Source organism: Medicago sativa, chromosome 4 (assembly GCF_051527215.1).
Source record: "Medicago sativa cultivar Bolivia chromosome 4, Bolivia_mono, whole genome shotgun sequence".
Classification (NCBI taxonomy): domain Eukaryota; kingdom Viridiplantae; phylum Streptophyta; class Magnoliopsida; order Fabales; family Fabaceae; genus Medicago; species Medicago sativa.
Window position 1 is genome coordinate 56,077,203 of NC_140752.1, and position 8,551 is coordinate 56,085,753.

The window sequence follows — 8,551 nt, forward strand, 5'->3', positions numbered from 1 at the left end:
ATATAGGCGTGCCGTGATTTCCCTCAAACAGTGAGGATGTAATTTTGCTTCAAAAATCGCAGCACGGCTTGAAATTGGCGTGGCGCGATTTCCTTCGAACAGACTTCAATATTTAAGCTTTTTGCACTTCCAGAACAGTATAAATTGCATGAAAACTCTAACAAAATGTCACAATAAGTCCTAAAAATTACGTAATGACAGCATGTTATCAGCCAGCTCCACAAACTTCACTGCATACTCTGTCACCGACATGTTTCCTTGCTTCAACTCAAGGAACTCGATCTCTTTCCTTCCGCGAACATCTTCAGGAAAATATCTGTTTAGGAACTCTTCCCTAAACACAGCCCAAGTAATAACCGCATCATTCTGCTCTAGGATAGGTTGAATGCTCACCCACCAGTCATCAGCTTCCTCGGCCAGCATGTGCGTACCAAAACGCACCTTCTGATCATCAGTACATTGCATAACTCTGAAAATTCTTTCAACCTCTTTGAGCCACGTCTGTGCTCCATCAGGGTCGTACCTTCCTTTGAAAGTAGGAGGATGATTCCTCAGAAAGGTCTCCAACATTCTCACATCAGCATTAACACTAGCACCAGCATTTGGATGTTGTCCCACAGCTTCCAAAGCAGCAGCAATCGCAGCATCATTTCTTCCAGTCATTCTAGTCCTCTTGTAACAGATAAGGTTTGCAGCCTCCAGGTATACTCTTCTTCACTGCACAACACACAACATTTAGAATAACATAATAATGGTATTCCAATTGATAAAATGACACAACTCGACTCACTACTTGGCCGGACGGACCGACCTGCTCTGATACCAATTGTAACACCCCGTTTTCCCAACTTAAAAATTTCATTTAAATCAGAGTAATTAATTCATAAACAGAATGTCACATATTTCTTGAAAAGTCACAAAAACAGATAATAATAATTATCCTTCAAATTTAACATCATAAAATCTGAAACTACGCAGCGGAAATGTTTCAACATCATAAAAGTCTTGGCACGCAGACCTTATTAGGAAATCTCATAAACTTTGGTTCAACATTATTAAAATAAAATACGTAACAAGGAAAAACAAACATCAGACAATCCCCATCCCTTTACGTATCAGAGCATCCTAGACACGATGTGAGGAGTCTACTCACGAACACAGCTAGTCCTGGTTACCTGCAAGTTACCCATACGAAGGGCAATATTTTCAAGCAGAAGGGGTGAGATTTCACATTCATTAATTAACAAATAATAATTCTTAAAAAGATAACCAACAACATATATCTAACATTAACATCATCATTTTCAACATCATTTAACAAAGCTAAGTAGTCAACAACTTCATAGTTACTAAAAGCAACATATTCATTCTTATAACTCATCATTTATATCATTTATTAATGTTAGGACAGCAACAACAACGGCAAGACAGCAACATCATCACAACATTCATCATTTATTATAAGTTATGATGACTCTACAATGCAACAACAACTTCAACAACAACTTAGACAACTTCAACATGCATGTGGTACCACCAGGGCATTAAGCCCCCATCGCTAAGGTCATATTTGGACCTGTCGGGCATTAAGCCCCCATCGCTAAGGTCATAAGAACCTGTCAGGCATTAAGCCCCCATCGCCGACTATGCAACAACACAACTCTAAATGCAACTACTTCATTTTTTTTTAATGTCAAATTCATTAACCAATATTCACAAGGATATCATCATATCAAACAGCATCTACTGGAATAACAATTAAATCAACAACACATTTCATTTATACATCAGAACCTATTCCATCAAAGGAAACAAGTCAAAACTGCAATAATTTGCGAAACAGCAGGTCTGTACTGCACTAACTCGCAGTGGCGAGCTAAACAACTCGCAATGGCGAGCTCAACGGGGAAGCTCGCAGTTGCGTATAACATTGCTCGCAGTTGCGAGCTAAGGGGTTACTCGCAGTTGCGAGTAGGATCCCTCGCAGCTGCGAGCGATGACAGAACAGGGTTCTGTCGCAGCTCTCTCTCTTTCACCCAGCACCCAAAATTTCACTACCCAAGTCTCTAAATCATCCAGAATTAACGTCTGAACGTTCTCTATGATTGATTAACATCTGTTTACATCAAATTACATAACAATTCACCTAAATCTTCCGATTTTAATGATTCTTGACCTAATCCCAATTTCTTAAACCTACAACATATGACCACTTCCTATGAATCAAAACTTGTTAATAATGAGAGTTAGTCCCACCCTTACCTTAATTTGTTCTTCTCTGAAATCCAACAGCCGCGTTCTTCGTCCTTAGTGTTATGTTTTTCTTTCTTACTTACAGGTTTTATTCTTTCTCTAATTGCTCTTCTCACCACAATCCTACTCTCTCCCCTAATAATTTAATTATTTCCAGCAATAATAATATTTCTCCCCCCACTTAAGAAAATACTATATTATATTATTAACTATTAACATATATTTCACCAATATAAATACATAATAATAATCCATATAATATTCTAATAAAATGCAATAAATTCAATCAAATAATAATTATGAAAAAGTGGGCGTTACAAGCATTGCCATGCTATAGAAAGAGTCATGAGGTGCCATAAGAAGACTATGACTCAAGGATTACTTAACTAGGAGTAACCTATTGTACTTAAATGGTACAAGATAGAACATCTTTCAGATGAGTGTTTAGCGACCAATGTTTGCATAATGAGCTTCACTGGAGGAGTTGATTGTTAAAACAAATGATATGGACTCAGTCCAATATGGAATGTATCCGGGATGAGAACACTAGAGAAAACTAGTGAAGAAGCAAGTTGATAAGATACTTGCTAGCTAAGAACCCTTAGTGGATAAAATCGTTTCCAGAAGTGTTAATTTATTGTGATAGTCTGCAGCTATTACAAAATTGAGAATCGTTACCACAATGGTAAGAGACGATTATTAAGTCACGAACACATAAAGTATTAGAGAGCTAGCTACTCTCAAAAGGAACGGTTAAAGTAGATGATGTATGTACTGATAAAGAATTAGTCAATCCTTTGACGAAAGGAATTACTAAAAAGAAAGTCCTAAACACATCCAATAGGATGAGACTAATGCCCAAAGGTCACAAGTGATGGTAACCCGACCTACATGACTGGAGATCCCAAGAAATAGGTTCAATGGGTAATAACAAGTCACAAGTGATAGAACATGCTATGATAAAAGTAAGAAAGCATGATTCCTGCAGCGATAGAAGGATGAGATAATAGTAACCCTTAATGAGATCTATACTCTATTTGGAGTGGAGTACATAGCTACAGGAGTACTCTTGATAGACTCACCTATATGAATGTGGAACTAAGGGCCGGTTCCTATGGAATTCGGGGCAGAATACCTAGAGCGTTCGTTAAAGCGGGATACACGTGCAAGGCCATTAACACACGGGCTTTTAGAATACACCTTATGAAAAGGTTTGTGTGTGGGTTCTATGTCTGAGATAGAGTTCAATGTTGTAAGCAACTCTTGTTAATCAGAATTTTACTCGCTATGCAGAGGTTCAAGTTGTAGGCGACACCTTTGTTTACTAGCAAATCTTATGGAGACGTTTTTGACGTTATTTCTGAAACCATTTTTTAAATTCAAGTGGGGGATTGTTGGAACATGTGTGGAAATTGAGTAAAAAGACTAAACACAAATTCCCATGTTGGGTAGAACTAGTGTTGTGTGAATTGAAAAAAGTGGAAGTCCCACATCGGATGGAACACACACATTAGTAGTGTTTATATAGTGGGGGTGTACCTCTAATTAATGGGGGTACATAAGCACTAGAGAAAAAATATATATTGATATATATTTTATGATTTGGAAATGATAAATTAAATAATTAATTTAATCATTATTAGAAAGTGCTTTCTTAGTCCTCAAGTTTTGCTAAAATATTTTGGAACGCAATCTAGAATATTTTGGAATACAATCTGAAATATTTTGGTAGGCAATCTAATATATTTTAGTGTTTGATCTGAAATATATTTTGGTACATAATATAATATATGTTTGTACTAAATATAATATATTTTGGTACTCAATTGAGATATTTTTGTACTAGATCTAATATGTGAATTACTTAATGACAAAGTAATGTATTACTTGTTCCCAAAGTTTCTCACTTATTAGTTGTGAATTTTTTCTATAAATAGAGAGCTCACACAATGCATTCCACACACCAAAGAGTTTCATTGAGTTGTCGGCAACTCTTTCTCTCTTCTCCCTTTCTTGACTTGTGTTGACGAATCTTTCCTCTCTTCTCCCTCCTTCGACTTGTTTAACAAGTTCTTCTCCTTTTTCTACTCCTTTCTGTCCCTTCGGAATTAAGAGTGTTATTAAGACCATAGTCCCTTTTTCGGTTTAATGTCCCTTTGGAATTAAGAATGGTCTTAAAAACATAGTCCCTTCGGTAATATACGTCCCTTCGGAATAAAGTGTACTTTTAAGATCATAGTCCCTATTTGGAATAACAATGTCCCGTCGGAATCAAGAATGATCTTAACGGTATATAAATATTATAACAATATTTTTCTATTTGAGGAGAAATGGTGGTAACACCATATTTGAGTGGTAATAGTATCATATTGATGTTTTGGAGAAATTAAAGTTAGAATGGTGGTAACACCATATTTGAGTGGTCTCAGCACCATAATAGAATGATAATAATACCATATTAAAGTGGTTTCAGTATTAAAGAGTTGTCTTAGTACCATATTTGAAGGTGTAATTCTCGAACGGTTTTCTACGGTGCAGTAGTTAACCGCACAGTTGTAGCTGGGCTTGTTTTATCCTGGAGGCGGCGTGGTTGATAGTCTACCTTGCACAACTTTGGATAGTCCCACGAAACGTCTTAAAGAGAGCGACCTGGTCGTGACTCAACCTAGTAACAACTTCGGTAGATAATAGAATTTGGAAATCCAAATACAACAGTTTGGAAATCCAAAAACAACAGTCATTATAACAGCCGCATCAATATGCATACACCCTGTTCGTCAAGATCTTCCTAGAACAATAAAAATTTCAGATTCCCTAAGCCCTTATTTACTTGAGATTGAAAGAAAATTTTCATCTTTTAAGTTTCTCACAACTATGTATGGTAAACACCTCAACGAATATATTTAGCAAACTGAAACAATTCTACAGTGAGTAAACGTAAAATTATTCTTATTACCAAAGACCTCAATGTGCCTCACAACAACGACCGCATCCACGATCGCAACTGAAATTTAAAACCATGGCGGGTACATTTAAGTTCTGCAGCATTAGGGCTTCTAAAGTATCAAGGTAACTGCTGCAAGAGGATATCTTCCCTCATTATACCGTTGCGAGTGAAATTTGAGGTTTTATCATATATATTAATATAATAATACAATGTTATTTGTGCCTTTGAGTTCTTTGTTGTTGTAACCAAACACCATATTTTACTTTTCAAGCTTTTATTGTGATGTTTTGTCCTGAATTAAATCAGTTACCCGTACCTTGATTTTACTTTCAAGCTTTTATTGTCATGCCTCCGCAACGGCGTTGCAAGCATGAGCAAAGGATGACAAAATTATAGTCTTGACTTGATTGTTACGAAATTTCTGCCAGACCAATTGATCAAGACAAGGAAAATCGGCAGGAGTGATTTAGTTGATTTCAGCCTTAAGGTCAAATAAGCCCGAAATTGGGATGCTAAGCCATTTACTATTCCATAAATTTATCGAAGAACCATTACCGATCATCAAAGTTGTCTCATTCAACACAATAGGAAAATTTCTATTGAATGCAAGCTAAATTGAGGAAGACAAATGGTAACAGATTAAATAATTTGCCTCTGATAAATCTATCTCAAAGTATGTTAGCTCATGGCCTATTAGAGGACATCATATCGCAGCAATGTTTGAGCATTGCAACTTTAGCCAAAGGAGAGCAAACCTGTTTCCAAGAAACTGTACTTACTACCTTTCTAACATGGATTTCATACGACCAAACAAAATTGTAGATGCATTGATCAAGGTGCTTTGGTAAGGAAACAGGCCATACAAAAGTATGGAAGCTATAAACAAGTATTCCAACGATTACGGATTCTACAATTTGAACCCGACCCATGCTCCCATGCTGGACAACATTCTTCATTTCCAGTTTCTAATTTTCCTTTCATCCTATAAACATTGGGCTGCAAAAGAATATTCCTAGGAATATCCTAGGGCTTTGTTTGCGAGTTTCGAAGGGAGGGGAGGGCTATGGAAAATAGGAAGGAATAAATGGAAGAACAAAACATTGGGAGATGAGGCATTGTTGGGTTCATTTTTCTTGGTAATACAAAATTCTCCTCATTTTGGACTAAAAAATTGTATTGGAGGAGGTTTAAGAGGGTTTACGCGAACTTTTCAAATTTAATCAACGTTGTTATAATACTCTTAAAATTAAAAATATATTAATTCATAAACATTAATATATTTATCATTTTCTAAATAGTTACTCCTTCAAAAAATTTGAAGGATTTCTCCATTTTTCCTTTAATCCGAAACATCCCTCACCCTACACAAAGTACGAAGTTTCTCTCATTTTCACCCAGTATTGAAGCATTAATTCGGATTATATAATCCGAAAAGCTTCGGTAGTTTTCGGATTATATAATCCGAAACAAATCAGAGTTTTGGACGGTGTTATGTGACTCGTGAAACATGTTTTTCAAAGGTTTTTACCAGCTTTAATGGCTGGTAAAACCCCTTTAAACACGTTTTTTGACTCAGCATTAAGAGTCGTTACAATCTATGCACTCATTCCTCACAAATTTCCTATATAAATATCTTTCCAACCTTCATCATTTCTCACACCATCATCTCACACTCTCTCCTCCCTCTTCCTTCTACAACAATGTGTTTCTATCATTGACATTTCATAAATAGACTACATTGAAAATTCAGGGATTGTATGAACGATCAATAATGGGGCCGCGCAGTAATAGTCATAAATAGAAGCCATTAGTGTAACGCCCGTCGAAAATTATTTAATTATTTAGAAATATATTTATATATATTTATATGAGTTATGATTTAAGTGATTTATGAGGTTTACGTGATTTTATGAGAGATATATGATTTACCTGAAAATTATGTGATATATGCGATGTTATGATTTTTAGAGATGTTATGAGGTATTGAGACTTATTTTATTATTTAATAAAATAAGATATGAAAATAAAATAAAAATATTAGAAGTTGGGCTGTGAGGTGAGATGAGTAAGTTTAGAGGTGAGTAGAGTAATGTGGAAAGATAAATAGGGCAGACATAAGTTAGAAACACAGTACGTACGTTTTTGGATAAAAAGGGAGAAAAGTCAGAACAAGAGGAGAACAAGGGGAGGGCTGCGATTTTCTGCAATAACCGGGTAAGGGTGAGACTAACTTTCAATATCATTAAGGGTATGATTCTTAGAAGTGGATTTAGCATGATTAGGTTGAGTTTTGGTGAGAATTGGGAATTAGGTTTAAGACCGATTTTGAAGATTGAACCATGAAAAGATGTTAGATTGATGCAAAATTAGTGTACAGACCTTAGATATTACCTAGGGTGATAATTAGATGCTATTTGGATGAAAGAATCATGAAGATAGGTGAAAAGTTGTGATTTTTAGGTTTCTGGCCGTACTGACATTCATCGCTCGCAACTGCGAGCAGTAATACTCGCAACTGCGAGCTAGGAACCATCGCTCGCCATTGCGAGCAAAGTCGTTCGCCGTTGCGAGCAAGGTCTCTAGGAGTTCCAGGGAGCACGTTTTGCTCGCCATTGCGAGCAAAGTTACTCGCCACTGCGAGTTAGGCTGTTAGTTGCCCAAAATTGTTCCGATGCGATCCTTTCGCACGTGTAGTCATGAGTTGATCTTAGAAGTAAGAATGAGGGTTGTTTAGGATACTTTTAGAAGTTCCAGAAGTCTGTTTAAGTGACTGAGATTAGTAGTGATGATGTATAAGTATTATTTATGATGCTTTATGGTGATAAGTTGATATTGATTCATTCCCTTTAATGTTGATATGTTATTTAAGCACTGTTACATGCTGTAATTGTTGTTGGTTGCTGTTGTTGACTGTTAATGTCTTGAAGTTGCATGAGTCGGTCTAAGTTGCAAGAATTTAAGAAGTTGTCCATGATTATGGAGTTGTATAAGATGTTCACGTTGTTGTCTAAGTTGTAGGAAGATTGAGTCCATTGCATACTCATTAAAGATGGGGGCTGTAGGCCCGACAGCTTTATGCTCAAACTACGTTGGGGGCTTTAGGCCCGGCAGCTTTAAGCTCAAACTACGTTGGGGGCTGTAGGCCCGGCAGCTTTATGCTCACTTGTTGAAGAGCCTAATTACGCTCATATATGTTGCTGAATGGTACCACATGCATTTGCATATCAAGAAGTTTCACGATGGTTTAAGTTGTTAAGTTGTTAAGAGTTGCATTGTCAAGATGAGTCGTGTTGTCGAGTCAAGTGCTAAGTTGAACATGATGTCTTATGTTGATTATAAGATGATAAATGA